Consider the following 26,289-nt stretch of genomic DNA (forward strand, 5'->3'; position numbering starts at 1 on the left):
CAAACCTTGACAATTACAAGCAGGAATTTATATAGAAATATTGTAAGAATACTGAATATAGGAATCTTTTTTGTAGAACCAGCCCACCGGGGGCTCTAGGAGGGTTGAAGCCAGCTTCCCTTGAAATTCCCTGGAATTCCTTTGTGTAGGCATGCCAAAGCCCTAAACACAGACAGGGTGGAGTGAGGGAGGGTTCTGCTGCTGCTTTTAGGGAACAGGCAGCATGGGGACTTTGGCTGAGGGGAAGGATAAGAAATCTTTGTTGCCATCTTCCGCAGTCTTAAGCTCTCCTCTCTGAGATTGGAAAGGCTCAGTGGAGGACTGAACAGCTAAAGAAAAGATGATAAATCTTTTCTGCCAGGTAAGCTGAAGGGTAGGTTTGGGGCAAGAATGCCAGGCATAGATGCACATTCACTCAGAGGAAGACGCTGGAGGTTACGTTTCACCTGATATAAGTCGTAGTTCTGTGTCTTCCTCCTCCCAGATTTCTCCAAAGAGGAATTCAGGCTTAGTTGCCCTCACTCAAAAATGAACCCTCTCCCTTTGTAAAATGATTCCAGGTCATCGTGTTTGTTCTCTGGTTTTCTACCCCAGCTCCTCTGCTTTTTTTAGACAAGGAGACTTTTTTTTGTGACTGGATCCAGCCAGAGGAGAAGTTTGGCTGTGCTACAGGGGTGGGAGAAATTTCTTTTTAAGCATAAATATCTGCAGAAATAGCAAAGGGAACATAGAATCCTAGCCAAGTACATTGCCTTGCGTATAAACGTTCCCTCCCTTTTCAGAGCTGCTCAAGTGTGAAATCTAACCCCCTGCTCACGCTCCTCCACCAGAAATTCTCTAACAGGTATTGAGCAGATTAGGAAAATGTATAAAAGGGGAACCCAGAATGGTGACTTTTAAAAGGATTCTTTTTCTCAGGTCACCAGGCAAATGTATTAAAATCTAAGGAAGTCCTACCTGAAAGTATGTAGTAATAGCAAATGACTACAGTGTGCTGAGACTCGCAGAGCTGGAGACAAGCTCCACCTGAGAAGGGACAACACTGGTACCCAAGTAGGCATTTCATGTTTTTATCTCCACGTTAGAGACAAGAATATCAATATCTTCCCCACCACCTACAAAAAGACAAACTCCATGGGGCTCTCTTTGAATGGGCTCAAGTAAAGAAAACTTTCCCTTGAAGAGGTTGCTTTGGAAATTGCAAGTTAAAAAATCATGAGTACAGTTTCTCCCCTGCTTCTGATGGGGGTTTCCCTTTCAGATACTTTGATTGTGACAGACCATGTCCTAGCACTGAGGGGGACAGTCAGTTTTTCCAGGGAGATTTTAAGCCACATGGGGTCAATAAAAGTTCAAAGCAAAATCAAAACAAAACAAGGGTAGGGGAACCACCGTAGAGTTTTCAATGTCATTTTTTAATCAAGTAGAGTTGTAAAATTAAGTGTTATCACCATTTCAAAAAGGAAAAGGTACTTTAACACCAAAAAGTAGAAAAGACATATCTGTGAATAAAGAATACAACTGTAAGTTGAATATTTGTTTTCATGGAAGACAGTACATGGCCTCATTTCTCTCTTTGAGGATCATGATCTCTGACCATCAGGGCTGAATGACTGGTCTGCTCACAGAATGTTTAGGTGACTTCCCATTTAATGAGCTATTCATCTCACCAGATTTTATCACCTCCGTCATTCTCCTCTGGCTCTGACTAGTTTTATTTTTATACACAGTCTGGTACCAAATCCCCATATGCAGTGACCCTCCCAGCTCTAACTTGCTAAGTGAACCAACGCAAATATGTGAATGAGAGATTTCTAGAGAAATCTCAGCTGTTGCAGGAAGTAGAAGAGACACAGGGCTTTGGAACCAAACTGAAGGCCTTGTTGTCAGGCAAGGGAAGAAAAGTGTTTTCAGTTGGGAAACAACATAGGAAACAGCTATGAGATCTCTTGGACAAGGCGGTGACCTGAGAGTCAAGGACGCTGAAATTTATTTGGCTCATTTGAGACTAAAGGTTGGACAGGATGTTGTATTTTAGCCTTGGTTGGTTAGCTGTGACTGAGAAGAAAATGGGGCAACATCCCTGGTTAGGAAAAACAAAAGGAAGAGAAGGATTCAATAGCTACATAAACTGTGAACTGATTTACAAATGAACCAGCACTTTCACTGGAACAGAAGCATTTAGGATGTGACAGTGTCCCATCTGAGATGCCTTCTAGAGATCACCTTATCCAGTGATTCTCAACTCCAGTGAGCTTAAGAATCACAGGTGTTTGTTAGCAATGAAGATTCCCAGGCCCCACCCCCAGTCACCATTCAGCGAGGGCAAGCCCTTCCGGGGATTCTCAGCCGGGTGGTCTTCAGACCCACACTCAGAATCTAGCCCCTTCATTTTACAGATGAGGGTAAGCAATTGAGGTTAAGTGACTTATTCAGGGTCACACAACCAGTAAGTAGCAGAAATGCACCTCAAGTTAAATTCTCCCAATTCCTAATCTGTTGCTGTTTTCACTTTACCGTGCCGACTTTTGGTAGGAACACTCTGGGCAAAAGAGTCCCCTAGCCCAAATTATGAGGTTTATGGGCAATGTGGTATTTATATCCTCTGTGACTTTCAGTGGTTCATAAAAAGCTTCTACAGAACTCTAAGGGAAAATATCTTTAAAAGGCAGCATCCTACCTCACATTGCTACGAGTTGCCAGATACGAAGTAGCGTTTTAAATTCTTGGGCCCGGACATGTCAGTAAGAGACTTTTTCCAAGTTGAGCTTCACAATGAGCACGAACTTCCTAACTGGATGACTTTCCTTATGGACAAAATCCTGCAAATAGGGCTGACTTCTCTGCCCCTCTCTTGCAAATGGTCATTTGTGTTCATGGAGGGTCACGCTTTAATCTTGAGCTTCTTGTTGTCTATCTTCATAGGCTAAAGGTATGCCATGGTTTAGGAAACCTGGAGTTTTCTGGTCTTGTCAGCATGGGAGAAGCTTTGTGATTATCGTATTTTGAGTCTTTGCATCTTTATTTTCAAAAGTCCGAGTGGAATAGAAGAAAGGAGGCAGGAGCCAGCCTGTGTGGAAACCCATTCCCTGCAATCTAAGGGTCCCATAGTTTGGTAGTGAAGAGCATCCTTACTTGGTTCCAGTGCCCCCAGCAACACTAATGTAAAGCCCTCTTTATTGTCTGGAGATGGAAGGGCGTTGGCCGTCATTGAGTACCGGTGGTTGCAGGCATTGTGTTTGATCCTTTTACATGCATTATTCCCCTTAACCCCATAAGAGCACTTCAGTGTAGATCTTATCACCTCCCTTTTTACGAATAGAGAAACTGGGCTAGGAAGATAAATAACGTATATTCAGTAGTAGTATCAAGATTTGAAACCAAGTTTGCATAGCTTCAGAACCTAAGTTCTTTTTGCTATATACCATGTTCTCTGAGATGTAGACATTTTTTTTAAATTTAGGAATAAAATGATGTGCTGGAAAAGGAAGCCTTGACTTAGTGATGATTCTTGTGGCGTGCAATGAACAGTCCTTATTATCTTTCTCTCTGATTTTTCCCCAAGGATGACTGGATCTAGAACGTCATTTAGCTTGCCTCCACAGCTTACTGAATTACATATTAGAACAGCACCTCCCACGCTGGGCCAGGGATGTTAGGAAGGAGCTGATGAGCTGCTTCTTGCTTTTTTCTATTTTTCTTGCCATTATTTGGCTTGGAAATACTCCTGGCATGTGACTGTGATTCAGAAATGCTCCTTGCCCTGTCTGTGTGTATGATTTGAAAAGCATAGCTTGTCACACATGTGGCTGAAGCAGATCCAGCTTGGAGAACTCGTTGTCGGTTTGCCATTGCCAGGAGAGTATGCCTGCTGAGGTGGTGCACGGCCTGGGCCTGTTATCTCTGTTTCTCTCCAGGGTCCACTGTGGCTGAGAGGGTCACAACATGGTATAATGCTGGTCTGCATTTCAACCTGATTGGGGCCGTGAGTAGGGTGGGGCTTCATGCCCTTCTAAAATTTTAATAGCTTATGAAACTAGGTATAGGGGGATGGGAAACAGACAAAGGATTTACATGATGGAGGTGTGAGGGGAAAAGAATTAAATATGTCTTTAGCATTCGGTTTGAATTTATATAAGTCTGATTATATTACCATAACATTTTATGATATGCAAAACATTATCTAATGCCTGATTGGTTGTCAACTGCAATATAAATCATGGAACTTTCCTGATTTCTGCTGTTTTAAATAATTTGGAGTTTTCTTTTCCCATAGAGTTGACATACTCATTCCTTCCTTCCCTCAAACTTCCTTTTACCCTGTTGCCCCTCTCTCCACACTCCCCCAACGCACCCCAGTCCCAATAACCTTCCCTGGATTTTTAAATCAGTCAGTGGCTCCTGGCAACTGCCTTAGAGTTCAAATGTTTGAAGCAGAGATTTTTCCACAGAGGGTCTCTTTCTGAAAGTTTCCCTTCTTGGCTTGGCAGAGCTTAAGAGTTCTGGCATCTAAGACAAAGAGCATGTGTGCTTGAGTCTTGGGCCCTTGTTTTATTGTTACCAAAGGGACTATGCTTTTGAGAACACCTTTAGAGAGCCAAGCTACAGTGGCTGTACTCCACTGCCTACCTTCCGTATCCTCGACTCAGAATTGGCAATGAGAGATTAAGCTGAGCTGATGATCCATGACTCCCAGGAAAAGAATTCCCTGAGTGTCAAACCTCCAGAAAGAGGCACATCATTATAAACCTTAATAAGTTAGAACTGAGGCATCTGGTATATCTGGGAGGGATTGAGAACAAGTCACCAAAAGTCCCACAGCCCTGGCTTTGCTTTCTGATTGCTTTGCTCTGTCAACCCAGCTATTTATTGAGAGTTTTCCTTTGTGCCAGTCACTCTGCTAAGTGCTTTGTGGGCATTGTTCAAGCCTCACAACTACCTTATGAGATAGGTATTACTAGGTATACTTCATAGATGAGTACACTGATGTTTATAGAGCTTCAAAAAATTTCTCTGAATCACATGGCTTCTAAGGATCCCTTCCATACACATACATACTCTCCCTCCCCTACATCCCTGAGTTCTTAACCATTATCCTCTACGGAGTCCCATGTTAATGTCAGATTATTCATGCTCACTGCTTGGAATTAATTACAGAAAAGTTCCCCATTCAACCACTGTGGTATGGCCACCTTCAATGGTTATATTAGGTGGAATGCTCCCCTCAAAGAGTAGAATGAGTCATTGCCCTGAGACAGCTTTTTCTATCTCTGTTAAATAATCGTCAGTTGTTTCCTATAACAATGTAGCTCTGTGTGGTAACAGAACACTCTTGAGGAAGAATGAACTCCATGGGACATGGTCCTCTGAATCTCACCATCCAGTCAGGGGAAGGTCTGGCCCTTCCTTTCTCAACTTCCAAGATCTGACCTTTCCAGCCAGCATGTTTCCATGTTCTGGCTTTGGCTTCAAGGTTCTGCCTTTTATTGTCAAAGCAGAAAGAGAGAGTCTCTCTGGAGTCTTGCCTGTGGTGGAGACAGACCTGTGCCCACCTATTCCTGGTCTGCTCCCAGTGAGAACCTGCAGGACCCGGGAGGTAGAGTGGTGCACCCAGTAGAGACATCCCTTCCCTCATGGATGATACAGAGTGACATATAAATGATACTATCCCTTTACTCTTTCCTTGCAAAGTCACTTTCCCCAAATAGTAATCAATTCCATGCTTTACCTTTAAATCGTTTCTGAGTTGTCTGTTCTTCTCTGAAAGTATTATCCCAACACCCTAATGAAGATTCAGTCAGTGCTACTCGAATGGAAAGCTCTGGCAGTTGTATGTTCTCTTACAGGTGACTCTTTAAGACACAGAGCTTCAGTAGATCGAGTGTGGCCTCTAACCTTTCAATAGCCACACTTATTCCAAGCTCTTCTCTCTTATTTGTAGCTACTTACACAGTTTCTCTCCAGACACCCTGTCCTGTACCGGCCGTGTGTTGGAATGTTAGGCTCTTCTTTGTGACCATCTCCACTTCCTTCTTGTGACTCCATGCTGGTACTAGCTTTGCCTTTTTATACTTCCCCCCTTTTCTCATTTAGACCTTGCTCCAAGATCCCTGTGACTGACTTTGCCAAGAGTCTGTCAGCATTTGATCCCATTGACTCGAGAAGGCCAGTCCTTCTCAGAAACCAGCCTATAATCTCAGTTTAAATTAAATAGCAGGCATTTCTACCAAAGGCTTCATTCGTCTCTAGGACCCCTGTGTATCGGGGGTCTCATTACATGTTGTCGTTGTCCAAAGGCCAAGTATTTTCAAAGGAAACCCACAGAGACAAGTTGGCTGAGTGACTGCCATAGCATCTGTGAAGTCTTGGTCACGTTTTTGATCTTCTAAAAATCTAATACTCATTCTCAATTAGGAAAAGGTATACTTTACAGCTTAAAATCTTTAGCAATAAATCTTCTAGGGACTGTAATTGTAATAGTAGTCTTTTGTGTGTGCTCTAACCATAGATATGGATCCTCTTATAACTCTTCTATTTTTTCTAGACTAGACCATTAAGTATTCTTTGTGTTGGACACTCCCTTTTCCTTCCCTCCTTCTCTCTTCTTTTTCTTCCTTCATATCTTTTCTGGGTAGATATGTGCACCAAACGCTGGGAATGTGAAGTCAAATAAAGCCCAGTTTCCTACCCTGAAGAACCGTACTCTCCTTGTATACCTAGTACAAGGAGACAGATGTGTAAATACATACAAGAAGTTATTGAGGGAACTGCAACAGAGTACACGATGGGCATCAACATTGGGATGGTCAGAACTCAGCAAGGAAGGCATGGTCAGGGGAGGATTCAGAGGAGAGTACAATGTTTGAGATAAGATTTGAAAGGTGTACCAGTATTTGCCAGTAGATGGGGAAGGAGGCTGAGGAAGCTATACGAACAAAGACTCCGCAGTGGGAACTGCAAGTAGTCCTTTAGTGCTCCTGAGGAGGGTATGTGGGTGTCCATACGATGGATAGGGGTAGGGTGAAAACTGGACCTGTAGTTAAAGATAAAGCAAGGAAAAGCAGAACAAATCAGACATGATCCTGAAGGCTCTCAGCAGCCCCACTGGGAGACTCCCAGCGGGGCTGTGACAGCAGATTTGTACTTTACAAAGCCCTCTTGGGCAAGAGTTTGCCATACAGGTTTGGAGGGTTTTGAAATAGGATGCAGAGAGATAAGGGCTTTAGTCAAAGCTGTGACCATTGAGATGGAGAAGAGGGAAGCAATATGAGATGGTAAGGAGGGAGGTTCAACAGCCTTCAAGCACAGAGGATCTGGAAGGAGGTTGGAAGGAGGGCTTGTTTCTGATGTAAGTAAGTGAGTAGATGAGGTTACCACTCACTGAATGGACTAGTACAGTAGGACAAACAGGCCTGGGAGGGAGACGAGCTGGCCCTGCTCGGGACATGATGTGACAGTGTGGCTGCTTCCACTCTTCCACCTCGACCTCAATGGCTGCCATCAGGATTTAGCTTAGAGATCAGAAGGGATTTCTTCTAATTGTGCAGAATCTTGAGTCAAAATTTTCTCTCCCGCCCTCCCCACCCCCACCATTGCTTTCATCCCATCATTCCCTTCTTCTCTACCCTCAATGCTGTTTCCTTCCTTTAGAACCCTGGCTTCTATAAAGAGACAGTGGTCATCAGAGTGTGTGAGAAATGAAGTTTGGAAACACCTGCTGGGGAAAGGGAAGGTGCAAACTATTTGCAGTCAAGGCCTTGAGCTCAGGGAGGAGAGGGCCCCGTGGAGAGCTGTGTCTCCTCTCCAGTGAATTCTGACAAACTTAAAGTCCAGGGATGTGGACTCAGTAACTAATTTGGAGAACTACCAGTTTAGGCTTCAAGGTTTTCTGAAAGATTCCAATCCACAAATTGGCAATTGGGAATGGTTTGGGCCCAGGAGGGAGGATGAAGGGCAGAAGTATGGAAAAAATATTTCTGCCTCCCCCTCTCTGCTTCCAGTGCTGTCTCGGGCGGTAACACTAGATCCTCCTCCATGATCCCTTTGTGGTCCCAGCTCCACGAAGAGCCAGAGCTGGGCAGCTCCAGGCTCTGGGCTTTAGTAACAACATCTCTTCCTGTGTTCCTCCAGGCCTAAAGATCGTGGTGGCTTCTTACTCTTGCTAATCTCTGGGTTTCCTTGTTGTCCCCTATTTTTCTTTTAGTTCTTTCCACACGTTTGTGACTAATCCCCAACATTAAATTCTCTCTCTTGAACTACCTGGGGAGAGTCCTGTTTTTCTGATGGACCTTGAACTGATGTGGTCTGCGTAAGCTCTCTGGTTGCCATGTGGTTAATATGAGACCCCAAATCTATTCTCCACTGGCCCTGTTCCCCAAAGGCTTCTTCTGTCTGCCATGATTCTCCAGCCCTGAGAGTTGGGTTCCTGAGCTGGGCTGTCTTGGAGGGCAACCATTTTGTGCAGTGCTTCCTGAATGGCATGAGAAAAGGAGCTCTCTTGGCCGAGTCTCCTTCCTGTGGGATTTTCCAAAACTTTCCAGATGCATCTAAGCTCAGGAAACATTTTAATGGCTGGAAATCATGCCTCCTGGGGGTTGGGGTTTGAAACCAACAGAGCCTCTTCTAAAAGAGGTGTGTTGTAATGTTCCAGGGTCTTCATACAGGCACCCAGACCCTGCCCCTCCCTTGTTGAAAGCATGGCAGGCTCCCATCCTTTAATGGGTTCACATTGTAGATGAGGAGTTGGCATTCTCTGAATGCACTGATGACATGGAGCAGAGGAGCAGCTCCAAAGGCCAGAATTCTCTCTAGGAGAGAAAGGATGTTTAAGTGGTTAGCAATGTATTTACATTCTAATTCAGACTTCACCTCAGGTTCTGTAAAGAGATTTCTATAGCTCCTTTCTTTGGCTAATAATAATGATTGTAATATTGACCTAAATTATAATAAATCTTTTTTAAGGTCACTGTTACTGACTTAATGAATTGGAGCATTCTGAGATTCTTGTGAGGATAGGCATCATCCAACTGCAAGAATACGTTATTGATTTTCTTCAAACAGCCTGTGGCTTTCACTTGGCTATGTTGCCTACATTTCATAGCAGCTTTAAGAAGGGACTCTGTTGGGAGGTGAAGATTAATGTTGTCTTAAAACATTCATCAAAGAAAAGCAGTAGTGGAGGAGCTATACTTGTTTACCTTCTCAGATCCTTCAGCGTTGGACCAAGAAATAGAAGGTAATCTTCATTTCTAGTCTGTGAGAGCAAAACCCCAGAAATTGCTAAGAGACTCTTAGATACTCCATCACTACAGGGAACAGCTGAAACTCTAGCCTTTGGAGAATGATTCTGAATCCACTCTGATACTGACTTATTTGGGCTGTGTCTAGGAAGTTCCCAAGTTCTTTAACAGAGTAACCACTAACTAGGATACTTGTGTGCTTATTTGATAATGCACGGAACTGTATAGACCTTGGGGTCAGGTATATGTTTTATATTAGAAGAGTAGGATTTTAATGAAAAGGAAGCAGGTGGTGTGAACCAATGTGAGTATAGTTTCTGGTGTCTCTGAAATGTCCAGCATTGTATGGCATTGTTACTTTTTCCTTCCAACCAAGTGTCTTCCATTAGCCTACAAAGGAACTAATGGAATGAATCGTAGCCCCAGAAATAATATGGGGGGACTTTTCTATTTGAATGCATCAAAAAGCTAGGATGGTATTTTTTATTCTTTCAGAGATTAAAATTAAGTCAGGGACTCTGGCATATAACATACATATGTAAGCCCACTGTCTCCACTTCCAGGTACCTAGAAAAAAGATTCTCCATTGTGAAAAAGATAATGGTATTTTAGAATGAAGTTCTGGCTTTGTTTCTAATTAGATATGTGATCTTGAGCAGTGACTCTGAGTCATAGGTTCCTCTTCTATAAAATAATTAATGATGCAGAAGAAGCAAGGCCATGCTCTACCTCATTTACTATTTTGTACAATGGGAGTATTCTTCGCCATTTATGGTAGGGCTTGCCACATCATTTGTTTGTGCTAGACCATAGGATACAACCCTAACACTTTGCTCAGTCAGCTGATGACTTCCTCTTGTCATGTCTCTTGACTGGTAGACAGAGAAATACCTCGTGGAATCCACGTGCAGAGCTTGTTAAAAATTGAGACTGCTGGACCTTCCCAGACTAAATCAGCAGATCTGGGGGTGAGCCTAGAAATCTGCATTTTTATACACTCCCCAGGTGATTCATAAGTACGCTGAAGTCTGAGACCCACTGCCAACTCACAGCACATGGTGTACTGTGATAATTACTTTAACCCTCTTTACTCTTTGCATCCAGTCTGCAAGGTCTTAGCTCTGGGCCGACTAGTGACTGAATGATTTGGTCACACCCTTTCATCTCTCTAGGACTGTTTCCTTATTTATAAAATAGGAGGCTGGAGTATTAATCTCTAAGGAATCCTTGGATTCTAACAGTCCGTGAGAATAGTTCTCTAGTGACCAGTAGGAGTTATGGAAACTACCTTAAATCCTATTTGTTTATCTTGAGTGCCTACTATGTGCTGGGAATTTTGCAACTTTTGCAAGTGTTTTATTTTATTTTATTTATTCTCTACAGTAACCTATGATATCAATACTATTATTATTCACACTTGACACTTAAGGAACTGAGGCTTGGAAAAGTGAAGTAACTTGCCCAAGTCTACATCATTAATAAGTGGAGCTGCAGTGGAGTGGGCTTCAACTGGGGTCGTAATGCGTGAAGAATTGCCTGGGTTGCTGTGCCCCTAAAGCTTCCCAAGGCCTGGAGCTTGTCCAGTGTGCCACTCATTCACCCTGTGTTCCACTCTCTCAGCAAAGGAGCCTGGTTTTGGTTTTCTTAGATGTTTACTTGGCCTCTTGCTTAAGCATTTGCCTTTCCTACTCAATAACAGTGAAAGGACCAAAAAAAAAAAGGATCCCAGGGCTGGAAACATTTTGTTTCCTACAAAAAGAATATTTTGCAGCCAGCTCTGTGGTCAAAAGTATTTTTCCTGTGGTCTAGGGATGGGTTGGATCTCATCTCTTCTTGGCCAGTGTCTGAGAACTTAGCCCATGGCTTCCCATCAAGTCAGCACACAGTATGCAGTGTTTTTTAAACGAGTGTCTAGTGATGTTGAGTGTGTGCACACGTGGACGAATAGGTCTCTTCGGGTGTATAACAATGTGTACATGCACCTCTAGGCCCTCCAGGGCAGACGGAATCTGGGAGTGGTTTTCCACATGCTGTACATATCAACATAGCTTTTAAGTTTTCATCACTCACATGACAACCAAGCAAATTCAGATGCTGACAAAATGAGAGGAGAGTGATATGCGAGCCTTATGTGGATTTGCAAGTAATCAGAAAGCCAAGGGAATCTGAGATTTTGACCTGTCACATTTCTTTCCATTTTCAAATATTCAAAACCAGGACATGGGGTTTGTTTTATTAGACGGCAGAGTGGGCTGATGGTAATGCAGAAACGGGAATTCTGAGACCTGCCTCCTGCTTGGCTGCTTGCAGAGTTCAGGACACTGCCCTTTGCCCAGCCTTGCATAAATCACTTCTCAAGGACTGCATTTTCCTGTCTGAAAACATAAATTTGTTTTTTAAGAAAGCTGTGCACTTCAAAGAATAAAACCTTGTCTAGTGAGAGATGAATTTCGAACCTTCAAACAGAATTCACAGATAAGAAGTATTACTGGTGCTAGGTACCTTTTCTTTACTCATAATTTAGAATTTGCTCATAATTTGGAGGTTTCCAGTAAGACTTTGCAGCATGCGATAATACCTAGAACTTTCCAGCCTTACGTCCTTTGCTTATTCTGGATTACCTGCCTGGAATGCCCTTCACTTGAAGAAATCCTACTCTTCCTTCATGGCCTGGCCTTGATGATACCATTTCTTTACATTCTTCTCAAACATCTTGAAAAATTGGCTCTCTGGGTTCTGTTGCACATGGTTTTAAATGCAGTTACCTGCTGTCCACTTCCCTGCCACATGAGGTGTTCAGCTAAATTAGAAGGCAGGGCTGACTCACTCCTAAAAGTCCCAGCACAGTGCAGAGAGCACATGCCCAGTGTGTATTTGTTCACTTAAATGAAATAAACTTCTCCAAAGATGACAAGCTACTATTTGTAACTTCAGAATTCTCTTGTGTAAGACCTCTATGTAGCTTTCCATATGGGGACATTTTTAGAACTCAAAGCCCTGTGACGTCCAGGGAGAAAAGTTGTAGTCATTGGATTTGGGGGCACCGTTTTAAGAAACAAGCAAATTCCAGGAGGGGAAAGAGTTATCAATCCTTTTGTTTGTACATTTTAGGGGGAAAGATGTTAGGGAAGATTTGAAAAGCAATTGGAATAGAAATTAAACCATCAGGAGTGCTTCATTTTAGAGGGGTGGGGGTTGAGATAGAGGCAGACCCCGTGCCCAGATTGAGCATTGGTGACTTTGGCCGTGCGCTGCACCTACCCTAGGATGCAGAAACTGGCCTATCCAAGTCAGCCCGTGGGAAAGAATGGCCACAAAGAGATCAGCGTTCACCAGGGGGGAAAAGCTGGCATTTGTGCCATTTCGTCACACAAGACACAGGAGCTCTTCTCACGGTAGGGTTCGGGGTGGGGTTGGGGTAGTGGTGGAGATTTTAGTAAACCAGTTTTCCGATGACGGGGATGTTTCTGTTTTTACCCCTTAACAATGAGACAACAACCCAAATAACAGATCCCTCAGTACATTGAAATGCCAAGGCTAAATGAACTGGTGGAACTTTGTGGCTTTGGCTCTTGGCTCACAGGCGTATCCATGCATTAGGGCTATGGCTTGGCAGTAGACAAAGCGGCTATGCGGGTCCTCAGGGAGCTCTCTGGCTCTGTGGCTTTCTTTGATATGCAATTGAACTTTGGCAAATTTCCTCTCAAGTCCCTGTTTATGAGATCCAGAGGTAGGCAGAGACCCTCATTATGGAGCCCAAAGCCAACAACAAATTAGAATACAGGATGTCTTCCCACATTCACACTCGGCTTGCAGGTTAAAGAGCTGGCCCACAGGGCTTACAGTAACAAAGGGACAAGTTAGGGGAAGAGACCACTGAATTCTCTTTCCAACTTCACATGGCTCTAAATCTATAAGTGTGGCCAGATCTCCTAAACTTTCCTTCTTTCAAAAGGAAAAGATCTCTTACTTGTCAAAGAACTAGTAAGGTCACTAATTTACTTGCTTCCAATGCCGTTGTGCTTAACAACAGCAACAGCTAACCATTTAAACAGCTAATTTATCAAGTGCTTAACCATTTACCATTATGCATGTAATTATCCATTTAATCATCATGTCTTTGTAAGGTAGGTATCATCCCCATTTTACAGACAAAGGAACTAAGGCACAAAGAAGTGAAGTAATTGTTAGTTGTTGTTGTTGTTCTGAATTACTGTTCACTAAGTTAAGGTACAACTCTGCAGATACATCTTAAAATCAGCTGGCTTTCCTGAATCCCGTACCTCCTCAGTCTATATCACTGGGCCACGGATAATAAAATTATTGGAATTAGTATACTTAACATTCTTAATTGCTGACTTCCCTTAAATTGTAAGTAGGCATTGGCCGCTTTCAAGTTATATCATTTGTATATTGGGAAACCTAGTATTAGAACTTTCCAAAGTCGTGAACAAGTAAAGAGAAAGTGATCGATTTGGTGAAGAAGTGGGATCACTCATCCTACTGAATTTGTATAGCAGAGGGAAAACAATGTGATGTTGGGCGGAGAGGGGTTTAAGGAACTGGAGGCAGAGAGTCTGTTCAAGTGTCAAGATCAAACCGATGGACTCCAGAGGGGCTGAAAGGTGAGGCTGTAAGCCATGGTTTGCATCTAGCTTATGGCTCTGCACCTTCTTGCCTACTCATTTCTGTGGGAAAGAGCCTTTGTGCTTTCTATGGCTGCTCAAGGGAATGCTGATAATCACATTAACAGCTGCCATTTTTGTGATAGGCACATGGTAAAAGCTATACAAACATTGTCTATACATTACACTGTGAGGTGGGTTTTTACAGTAACACTATGAAGTGGGTGTTATTACCATGATCTTAAAGATGAGGAAATAGGCTCAGAGAGGTTAAAAAATGTTCCAAAGTTAAAACAACTAGTAAAGGGTAGAAAAGGGAGTCAAACTCAGGTCTGTCTGACTCTCCAATGTGACTTTTAGCCACTAGATTGTCTTGCTTCATGAACAGTGCAGTAGACACCTGGTATTTTTGCCTACCCTTGATCTCCTACCCCTTCTTTTAATACCTGTATCCCAATTTTCTTATAGGAAACACCCCTCTTCAATATTCAGCTGCGTTATCTGGGTAGGACTGATTGTATCCACTGGCTAGAGGTCTGAGCAATAGAAGGATCATATACCCTTTCTACAGAGATTGGTTTGCAGCAGTCAGTTAACCCAAGCTGAGCCGATTAGAGTAAACCCAGGACTTTGCTGGAACAATCCAAGCTCTAAATTGGTGGAATGTAAGCCTGGAGCTCCTAGTGGCCATCTTTGTCACCATACACAGGGCACCCACTTGAGAATGACAATGAAGTCAACTCCACAAAACCAAGAGATTGAGGGAGAATGTTCCATGGGGAAGACAGGGAAGTTCTGAGGTTATCATTTGAGGCGCTGGATCCAACTGCGCCTGAGGTCACTTACCCCTGAACATTCCAGTTATATGAGCCAACAAATTTCGTTTTTTGTTTAGTCTGAACTGCATTTCTGTGACTTGCAACAGGGAGAGACTGAATAATACACACATTGGGTGCTTCTGGTTATGTACCAATGTGAGGCTAGAAAATTCTACTAATGAGAAACTTTATTATTAAATTGGGGTTTATATCCTCCCATTAGGTAGAGAGCAGTTCTGATTATTCAGGTTCACCTCCCTGGTTTCTAGATGGTTCCATTCCTTTGCTTCTCCTCTTCCTCCTCTGACGTTTGCTCTTCTTCCTCTCCCGAGTTTTCCTTTGGCTGTTCCGTTATTCATCTCCACTGCTGTGGAGAGAAAAAAGCATGAAACTTACATTAAACAGCTTTTCTGGTTTATAGGCCTCTTTGAAAAGGTTCAGATGAAGAGTAAGTGAAAAAAATAATGACTTAAACCCCAAAAAGTTTTTTAATTGCTTTTTAGTTAGCCATGGCTTCTTTGCCACATATTAAGCTTTTTGAAAATCCTTGATATCATTTCTTCCATGACAAAAATACAACCCTTTCTGGTTTAGTCTCACTTAATCATTAATTATGGGCTGTAAAATATCCTTTCCAGTTCAAAAGTGGCATCAAATAAGTAACTGAGATGAAATTAGTAATAATTTTGAAAATGTGGTCATTTAGCAAGCTAGCATTTACTGAAATCTACTGTGTACTGGATTAGGCTCTGAAAAAAGCGAATGTGAATAAAACATAATTTTCAAAATCTAGCTGGATCGGCAAGCTGAGGAACCACTGACCATGATGTAGTGTGCCGGGCAGGAAGATAGTAAAAGCATTTAATGACTGGTCCTGCATGGGAAGGGACCAGGAGAACAGATGCAGGCTTTGGGGAAAGTGTGTTCTGGAGCATCCGCCTCCACTGTGCCAGGCAGTAACTCTTTAGTTGCTGGATCATGTAGGAGGGTCCTGGGGCTGGTGAAGCAATGGGGCCCTTGGAGGGCTTAGGAAGTGCAGCTGTTTGCCAAAGGGTATGGAGTATTTCAGTAGTTTTAACACCTGGAATGTGCTGAGTAAGAGCCTGGGAGTCTTTCTGGCCTCTTAAAGTGGAGGGGAGATGGGAACAATTGATCCTACCTGAGGCAGAGAGAGGGATAGAGGATAGCTTCACCAAGAAAGTGACTTTTGAGCTGGATTCTAAGGAAGTTCATTTAGGGGTAAGGGAACAGCCCAAGTAAAGGCGTGCCTGACATATTTAATCAGCAGAGTCAGGTTTGGGAGTGATCAGAAGGGGGAGAGGTGAGAAGTGAGACCAGAGAGATGAGTTGGCCCAGGTTAAGAAGGACCTGCTAAAGAGTTTGAAAAGTAGATACTGGGCAGCCAAGAATGATTTTCAAGAAGTTAAAAACATGGTAGCTCAGTGGTGAGGACTTTTGGTTCATATTCAGGGATCTTGCTTATCTGATGGAGAGAGAAAACTCACTTTAAGATAATGTAAATACATAAGCCATATACTCTACAAGGATACCTCTTTTATAGATTGATCAAATTAATCTGGGAAAGCCAGAAGTACAGGCATTTAAGCCACAAAAGCCTCGGACTGCTGTTCACCCTAAAGCAAGGAGCTGGGAAGCGAGTGTTTTTAGCGTGTGTCATCTTCTGGATTCCCTAGGCCTTCTGGGTTACTTCAAAGCTGGCCATGTAGCTTCTTATGGGCAGGGATCTCACCATATCCATCTTTGTTTTCCCGAATGTCTAGCTCAGTACCTGGGACACAGGAGGTACTCAGTAAATATTTGTTGAATTAGTATAACATTAAATAAGTCATTCAGTTCTAAGTAACCATTGCTTATACTCATTATAAATATGGTTTTATATAATTGCAAAGTGTGTCTGCCCTTTTTAGGTCCTGTATTTTCATTCTGGCATGATCTGCTTTCAGTGGCATTCAGCTAGAGTCTATCCCTGCTCAACAGGAACTTTCTGGCAATGACGAATTGCATATCTTGGCTAGATTGCTGACTGATTATGGGAGAGCACTCACTCTCTCTTTGACTTTCCCTACCTGTGTAAAGGAGAGGATGTTTTTGTTCATTTATTCTGCGATGAAAAATATAAAAGTAATGCATGCTTGTTGTGAAAAAAAATCAAGCAATATAGAATAATACAGAGTAGGAACAAAAATCCTCCAGAGGTATATAATCTCCTAGACTTTGTCTATGCATAAATGAAAATATGTATGTCCTTATGATATACAATGTTCTGTAACCTGCTTTTTAAATCGTCCATACATCATGGGTAATCTTTCTATGTAAATATAGTTACTAATCTTTTTTCGTGGCAGCATAGTATTTCATGGTATGGATATACAGAAATGTAGTCAAGAATATGATGACATTAAAATGAATGAAGTATTGTGTTCCTTGGATTCAAAACACTTTAAGTGTTTTTGTTTTTTTTACTTAAAAAAACAAACAACTGATCTAAGCTAGAGAAGTAGCAATTAATAGCTTCACTTCAGAAACAGCTGACTTAGTCTCTTAATATTGTCTGAACCCTTCCGCCTAGGAACCCCAAAGAGCGTAGTAACATTATACAAATGCTCCATAAAAGTTGTTCTGCCCGGGTCTGGACTGAATGGATCTTTAAATATAGTTGTTGTTTTTTAATAGGGCCCCACCTTAATTGGTCCTCTCTCTTGATCCTGATGTCTTAATCCTGCCTCAGAAAACTGCTCCAGGTCAGCAAATAAATCCAAGCTCAGAACAATGAGATTCCTTTAGGCCCATCCCCCAAGCTGTCCCCAAGATTACACTCCCTCCTCATGTGACTTCTGAGAGTCCGAGATTCTGCAGCTGTGCGAAAGAAGACGGAGCTCTCGGCTCTTGTGTTGCTAAACCTGGCTTTTGTTTTTGTTTTTTGCTTGCATTCTCTTTTTCCTTGCTTTTCTTCCTCTTTAGTTTCTCAGTCCTTATAGAGTCCTGGCTGGCTCCCCCAGGGATGAATCCGCCTGCCTCTGTATACAGGAATCCACATTGTCATTAGGGTAGTTACCTCTAATTCGTTCTTCCTCATTGCTATTAGAAGAACTCTGCCTGAGCACTAAGAAAACTCTTTAATGTGTGGGCTCTTGTCTTTGTGATAAAAGCTTTTGTCCCATAGTAATTAGGCAAAGCTCTAGTTTACTTCTAAAACATGATTAACTCCTTGGGAAGGAGGGAAAAAAAATGGAGAGAGTTGTTATTTAAGATGGGTACCCTGGGGGAACAAAGGAGAGGCTTTTCACATTGTCGTGCCTCCTAATTAAGCCAAGCCAAGGTTGCTGTGTGCCATTCCAGAAGGCAGTTCCCTGCCTGGCAGGAGGAAAGGAGCAGAGGGATGACAGATTGAAGTTGACATTGGAAAGACGTGGGACCAGAAAGAGTTTAGGACTTTTTAAGACCAGATCTTCTGGCCTTCCCTCCTATCCCACCTCTAAAGGGCCCCAGGGGAGAGAAGGGAGCTTAGAAGCCCAGACTCTGCTCTGTAGTTCCTGACACAAAGAGTTTCCCTCACCCGGAACCGCTGGGAAGGGGCTGGTTTGCTTTATTCTTCGTAGCTCTCTATATTGCTTGCATTGTTTATAATGAACATCTGTTATTTATATAATCAAAAAAACATAAAGCTATATTCATACTGTGGGGAGAGGAAAACAGAAAGAAAGCCAGTTGTTTGGTGGGACTGGCAAATAGTCCCTAGCGCAGTCACATCAACATTAAGGATGAAAAGTACCTTGGATGTACCTTGAGCACATGATGGTAAATGAGACAAGTCAGACAGAGAAAGACAGTCTGTATGATATCACTTACACGTGGAATCTAAAAAAGTTAAACCTGTAAAAAACAGTAAAATGGTGGTTACCAGGGCATAGGGGGTGGGAGAAATAAGAATGATGGTGTTTAAGGGTACAAACTTACAAGTAGTAGTAAATAAGCCATGGAGATCTAAAGTAGGTAATGAATATAGACAATAATATTGTACTATAATTATGCAAGATGACAGCACTGCATCGGCAATCGTATCACAACATATAAATGTATCAAAGTAACACGTTGTACACCTTAAACTTCCACAATGTTACATTTCAAATTTGTTCTCTTAAAAAAATAATAAAAAGTCCTTGTAGGATTATGATGCTTTAAAAGACCCCCCCAAATTTCTAAACAGCGCTAATCCTTAGCATGGTGACAAAAAAGGAAGACTGTAACCTCCCCCACCCCTTTCCTTTGGGGGCTCAGTGTCAGGCTGTGCTGGACCCCACGAAGAGCCCAGGGATATTCTTATATTAGGTAGTTTTATGACCCCTTTCATGATCACTTTTCGTCTGAGTTTTGAGCTTCAACTTCCTGCATTTTAGGCAAGACTATCTACTGACTCATTTTGGAGAATGTTCTCTGTCTGATGGTATTTGTGTGTGTTAACCAGGAAGACTGCCTGAAGACACAGATTTAGTCCAAATGTATGATTCTAATGAGAATTTCAGACCATTACAAGTAAGTGGGAGGTGGAAGATTTTGACGAGGGACCTTCTGGCACCCCCAAATAAGACCCCATCAGTGGCTGCCTAGAGGCCTTACTGGCTCTTGGGCTTCTGGAAATAGCAGTTCTAGGCACGGGCAGCCAGGCACTCCCCTCTGCTGATCAGCAGACCTGCACCTCAGTTTCCCCATTGGTTAAATGGAGATAATAATAATATCGACCTCATAAAGTTGATATGAAGATTACCTGTCTCAGAACAGCGCCTGGCATTGAGCAAGCACTTAAGTAATAAATGTTAGCTCTTATCATTACTATTAGCCCAAGTCCACCAGAGTCCTGATGTTTGAAGTAGGCCCCAAATGGACATCTGGTGGGTTCCCAAGGAGACAGGATAGTTTTTAAACTCCATATACATCCAATCTGGTTGCTATTAAGCTTTTCTTACCAAGTTTTTTCTAAAGTCCTTCTCCTGCAGATCCCTATTTCTCGAATTATTTCAGTCTATGAACCTATTTCTGTGGGTTAAAGATAGCTTAATTCCCCAAGAATACTCAATAAATGTGTCACCCTGTGTTTATATGTAGTGTAAGCTTTAGACACAGTCACATAAAAATATTAAAAATACAGAAGACCAAATTGACAGGTCCCTGGTTAGGCCCTGCAACCCTGAAGAGAGTTATTGTAAAAAGCTTCCAGTTCTCTGAATCTTTCTGAGTTTGTTGCAAAGACTAGTTCAAACTAGATTTAGTTTAAGTCTTAAAGGAAAGGATAGGAAGGGGACTCTGTTGCCTCTCTGTTAGACCCTTAAACTCATCTGAAATCCTGTCTTGTGTTTCCTTCTTGTCCTTTGCCCTTCTTTTCACTGGAGGAGGGCTTTAGGGAAATAGTAAGAATGCTGTGGTAACAGAGGGAATTAATTTGACCGCACTCTGAAGAAAGAGTTTGTTGATTTCCCACTAGCAATAGTTTCTCCACCCATCCGAGCAGAGCCAGGGATGTGGTACATTACACAAACCAGTCCCACTTGACCAGCTGTTTTTGGATATGTCAAGCCCAGAGTTCGGCCTCTTTACATAGAAACGTGTTGCCTTCCTCGAATCGATTCCTTTGAGACTAAAGAAAATCCCATGTGGCCCAAGCATGATGTAACAGAGATGTGTGTACTTCAGAATTCAAGACACACCCTCTGAGTTCCTGGCATCTTTCTACCATAATCCTCACACAGCCACAGCCTTCCTTCTGTGACCCTTCCAGGCCCGAGCTGCCTCGCCTTGGCTGTGTTTCCTAGTGGGCCTGGACAAGGAGATCTGGCTCTGCTTCTTATGGGTCCGTGAACATGCTGGGGAGTCAGGCCTGCCTCGCTGGATGTTCAGAGAACTTAGCGTTTACATCTGGACAGAGCTCCTGTGCATCTTCTTTTTCATCATTTTTATACTCCTGATTTAGGGTAGAGAAAGGGAGTGGATTTCTGTCACTTGAAATTGCCTTTGACAGTATTTGGTTGCTTTAGTTGGAGCTAGGTGGAAATTTCCAAATTCAGATCACAATGAAACCAGCACATACTTGTTCATCCTTATTTGTAAGTTGAAATTGATGACATTTACATTAACTTTTGGTTTTAAAAAGTCATTAAAAATAAAGTTGAAATGTAGTATTTGATGGCCATGAACTTACTAGTGCTACAGTCAGTTCTTACTTCTTCCTTTAGCAGCACCCACTGGTAATACTAACAAATGGTAACATTAACAATTTCAGTAATGGTTAGAAATATCATGTGAAACCTAAATGTATAGTGCTATGGCCTGTGTGAAATTGTACATTAGCCTCAAGCACAGACACTCTCACGTGAGCAGTAAGGAGATGCAATTAGATCATTGAACTAACTCTCTAGCCTTCATGATAGGGGAAGTTACTAACTTACCTGCACTTTTACCTCCTACCCAACCAAGGTGGAAAGAAATTAACATTTCTTAGGTTCTTAAGAGGTGCCACTTTTTTTCCTTGATTTCATTCGTCTCATTAATCCTCACAATAAGCCTCTGAGGTTGGTATTATTGTTGGTCATTACTGTGCTCATTTTAGAGATGAGGAAAGTGAAGCTTCAAGAGGTTAGAGTACCCAAAATCATACAGACAAGATTTGAAGCCATGATTGACTAAATTCAAAGTGTCTTACATTTTGTAAGAAGGGTGATCACATTTGGCCCCAAGCCACCTTTTCCTAGGCCCCTATAAGAATGATTTTTTGATAGTTAAAAATTATATTGAGCATCCTTGAGAGGAGTTATTTGGTGTTATGTAGTACTCATATGTATGGGGGGGGGGGTGTGTGTAACTGACCCTCAAAGATGGTATCGTAATAATGCCACCAAATCACAACCTGATTGAAGATAGAAGAATCAAAGCTCACAGAGGGCCTCCTCTTTAATGTGGAAGTTTGACCACTTATGTTTTCTCCATTCCTTCCCATGATCTTTCTGAAATTATTTCAATTTAATGCAAAATATATGTATATATTAACTCAAAAAGGTAAAGATATTGGGAATCTCTTTGAGACATCAACAGGTTTCAACAAAATAGTGGAAGACAGGCAGTGATAGAAGATTGACAAGATGTAACAGAGGAAACTGTAAAACAAAGTGCCTTCAAAGTAGTGTAACAGTAGAACACTTGAGAGATTTCCTCAGGACTTGGAAGCACCAGATATCACAGAAGGCAGAGAAGATGAAAACAGCAGATTAGTTGAAATTTGTGTATGAAATATATGAAGTAGTTGGATCCGCTTTTTCACTCTGGACAGCTAGGTGACAAATCTCCAACCTAGGTTGAAGGCCAAAATTTATCTTTGGAGAAAATGAATTAGAGAAATTTCAGACTTGGGACTCCAAACAAAGCAGAGGACAAGGGGAGGCATTTGACTAAAGCAAGAGGTTACACCTGCCAAATGGTGAATCTGAAGCCCTTTCTCTGTCCTCTTCTAGAATGTAGCAACCAGATGAGAGATTGGAGAACTCTTTCCTGTAAATATCAGTCTTCCTCTGAGAAGGTATCTCCATGTATTGACACTGATCACTCTCCAAAGGATCCCACCAGTTTACAAATGTTGTCCATATACACAGTGCTTCTAATTATATTTTTAGAATAAAATATACTTTATAATTTAAATTTGACTGAACAACCAAAGATTGCCAGACTTTGGAAAATGCCTCCCACATCCAAGAGAGAACAAAACAGAGAAAGAGGACTATGAGGAATTAGAGATAATGCAAGATTTAGGGAAAAAAATCTGAAATAAGCTATAATTAATATCCTCAGAGAGTTAAAGATGATATAGGAACAAGAATAGGATGTGCTGAATTAGAAACAGAGGACAAGAAAGAGCTCGTGGAAATTAAAAATCTGATAGCTGACATAAATTCAGTTAAAGGGGTGAATGATAATACAAAGTGATATTATTTGCTATTTTAAATTATGTGTAAGCATTAAGTTGATTAAAACATAAAACAAAACAATCTTCTAGAACTGTGAAAATGTTTAAAACAGAAGAGGAAGGTAGCAGGGTTGAATAGGGGGAGATAGCAAAGATGAATATTGAATCAGGACGTTTAGAAATTTAGCTTGGGAGACAAGGTACAGAATGGTGGAGTAAGGCACTCAAAAAATCTGCACCTCCACAAAAGCAGCAAGAGCATTGGCAAAAACTGTCAAAATCAACTTTTTCAGAACTCTGGAAATTAACTAAAGGCATTCAATCTGAGGAGGGTTTATTCAAGCAAAGCAGGTGAATCTCAGTAAGAACAGGATGATTTGTGGCACTTTAATTTTCTCTAATCCCATCCTCCTCTTCTCAGCTCTGCAGTAACCTTGAAAGCCAACCATCTTGCAACTACTATAGCTTTGTAAGCAAGCAACCTAGAGGTTACTGGAGTGGGCAGAACAGGTTTGAAGCTCCCCAAAATCCCCATCCAAGAGAATTGTCACTATTTGACCTATCTGTCAGCTCACTGAACGCTCCATTCTCAGGGCTTGTCTTTATTTGACCTGACTCAGAACTTCGTATGTATGAACAACCCTACCCATAAGGCATTTGTCAAAAATAATCAGTGGCAACTGTTTACCATCATGGCTGCCTAAGGCCCCATTATCAGGTAGGGCTAATGAGAGGCTGACCAAAAAATTTAAAAGGAAAGACTGAGGGATGAGATGTTCACAGAGGGCTTTGTTAAGGTCCTACATATACCAGGAAATCTAGAAGGTTACATACATGCCAGGAGCTTTGCTCAGACCCAGGAAAGACATGCGAAGACCTGAAGCTCTCACTTCTGGCTGACCTTGAGGCTCTGTGTAAGCAGGAAATGAAGATTAAGATAGAGTTTTCAGCTGCATGCTGGAGTGTTGAAGGCATGCCTCAATACACACACAAAGACCCTCAGCAAAAGCTGAGAGACTTACTAGTTCAAGACATTTAGGGAAATCTGTTCAGTCATTAGTCATTAAGTGACTTCATGTACAAGGAATCTTCAATAAAATTAACTGGCTGACTTCTTATCAGAAACCATGGAGGCCAGAAGGTGATGAAATGACATATTCAAATTGCTGAAAGAAAGACTGTCAACCAAGAATTGTATATCCAGCAAAACTATCCTTCAAAAATGAAGGAGAAATTAAGACAATCTCAGAAATACAAAATATGAGAATTTGTCAGTAGTACACCTGCCCTACAAGAAATACTAAAAGGTTTTCATTTCGGGCTGAAATGAAAACACACTAGAGGGTAACTCAAACCCACATGAAAAAATGAAGAGCATTGATAAAGGTAAGTACGTAGGTAACTATAAAAGACCGTATCAATGTGGTTTTTTTTGTATCCCTTATTTTCTCCTATCTGATTTGAAAGACAAGTGCATAGTGCAATAATTATAAAACTATGTTGATGGACTTGTAATGTGTAAAGATGTAATTTGTTTAACAATAGTAATACAAAAGACAGGAAGAGAATGGAGCTATGTTGAGTAAAGTTTTTATAAACAATTGAAATTAAGATGGTATCAATCTGAACTAGATTATTTTAAGTTAAAATGTTAATAGCAGTCCCAGGACAACCTATAAAAAATAATTCATAAGTGTATAGTAAAAGAAACAATAAGAGAATTAAAATGGTATACTGGAAAAATATCTAACACAAAGAAGTCAGTAATGGAAAAACAGAGGAACAAAAACCATAAGATACACAGAAAAACAAATAGCAAAATGGCAGACATATATCCTACCCTATCAATAATTACACTAAAAGTAAATGGACTAAACAAAAGGCAGAGATTGGCAGAATGGGTTTTTTTTTTTTAAAACCCACAATCTAACTATATGCTGTCTCCAAGAGACACACTTTAGAGTCAAAGACATAGATTGGTTAAAGTAAAAGGATGGAAAAATATATACCATGCAAACAGTAACCAAAAGAGAGCTGGAGTGGCTTTACTAATATCAGACAAAATAGACTTTAAAACAAAAATTATTACTGGAAACAGAAAGGACATATTATAATAATAAAAGGGTGAATCCATCAGGAAGACATAACAATTATAAACATATATGTACCTAACATCTAAGCCCCAAAATACACGAAGCAAAAACTGACAAAATTGAAGGGAGAAATTGACAATTCAACAATAATAGTTGGAGACTTTAATATTCACTTTTAATAGTGGATAAAACAACTAGGGAGAAGATCAGCAAGGAAATAGAAGACTTGAACAGCACTACAAACCAATTATACCTAATAGGCATCTATAGCACACTCCACTCAATAACAGCAGATACACATTCTTCTCAAGTGTACATGGAACATTCTCCTAGTTAGACCATGTGTTAGGCCACAAAATGAGCCTCAGTAAATTTAAAAGGATGAAACCATGCAAACTTCTCTAATTATAATGAAATAAAATTGGTAGTCAATAGCAGGAGGAAATTTAGGGAATTCTCAAATGTATGCAAATTAAATGCATATTCACACACTCATTTGTAAATAAGCAATAGGTCAAAGAATAAATCACAAAGGAAATTAGAAAATAATTTGAGGAAATGAACAAAAATGCAACATATCAAAACTTATGCAGCTAAAGCAGTGCTTGGAAAGAAGTTTATAGCTTCAATGCTTATATTAAAGAATTTTATTACATGTAAATTATACTTCAGTTAAAGCTGCTATTTAATATAGAAAGAATTAATGACCCATATTCTTTGACTATATAAATTTGCATGCTACCATATATGTGTAGTCACTAAATTCTCTTTGATTTTAGTATAATTTGGGAAAAATTCTTAATCTTTTCAAAATAGATGTAAAGTTCATGGAGAAAAGAAAAACCCAACATGAATTTTAAAATATATAAGCAAGTATTAAGCTTACAGTTAATTATATGCATGCTAAAGTATTTAGAGGAAAGTGCACTGATGTTTGCAACTTTGAAATGCAACAACAAAATAATAAGATGGATTAATAGATGGATAGATAAGTGATAAAAACAAGTATAATAAAATGTTGGTGGTAAAATCTACTTATAAGTGTATATGTATTTACTATAAAATTCTTTAAACTTTGCTGTATGTTTGAAATTTTTCATAATAAAATGTTGAAGGAGAAAGTAATAAAATGCCATTCTGACCCTGAACTGTTACTATCCCATAATTCACTAAGTTAATATCCTATTGATCTGAAGAAATTAATGTTTTACTCTTTTCATTTATGTACTTTGGGAACCTGATGTTTTATAGGTAAACATTTTTAAACAGTGACCAGAGAGATGATAAAAGAGCAGGGATATTATCTGGGGGAATGAGATCTTGTAGCCTCAAAGCCAAACTTTCTAGGAGAATCTTCCCAGAGTCTAGAATTGTATTTCATTAGAGATTCAGATCAGCTCAATTTCTGCCCCAATTTCTGTAGGAAAAGTTGTGAAGTAGGCCATATGTAGATAAATGAGTAAATTCATGCCTGCTCCAATAGAGTTCATTTTTCCACCCTGTCATTTTCCAGCTCTATATTACTTCTACAGATCATACTCCCCT

At 40.9% G+C, this 26,289-nt stretch overlaps 1 protein-coding gene and 1 long non-coding RNA gene across 17 annotated transcripts in view; one reads left to right on the forward strand and one right to left on the reverse strand.

The window, feature by feature from the left end:
- Positions 1-26,289, forward strand: part of RAD51B (RAD51 paralog B) — a 672,513-nt gene that overhangs the window by 507,901 nt on the left and 138,323 nt on the right. The gene's annotated exons all lie outside the window — the stretch shown is intronic.
- Positions 14,853-17,495, reverse strand: LOC139079383 (uncharacterized). Its single transcript, XR_011532987.1, has 2 exons — positions 17,385-17,495; positions 14,853-15,049 (listed from the first exon to the last, which is right to left on the reverse strand). It is a non-coding gene; the product is annotated as an uncharacterized lncRNA (long non-coding RNA).

This window comes from Equus przewalskii, chromosome 25 (assembly GCF_037783145.1).
Source record: "Equus przewalskii isolate Varuska chromosome 25, EquPr2, whole genome shotgun sequence".
In the NCBI taxonomy this organism is placed as follows: domain Eukaryota; kingdom Metazoa; phylum Chordata; class Mammalia; order Perissodactyla; family Equidae; genus Equus; species Equus przewalskii.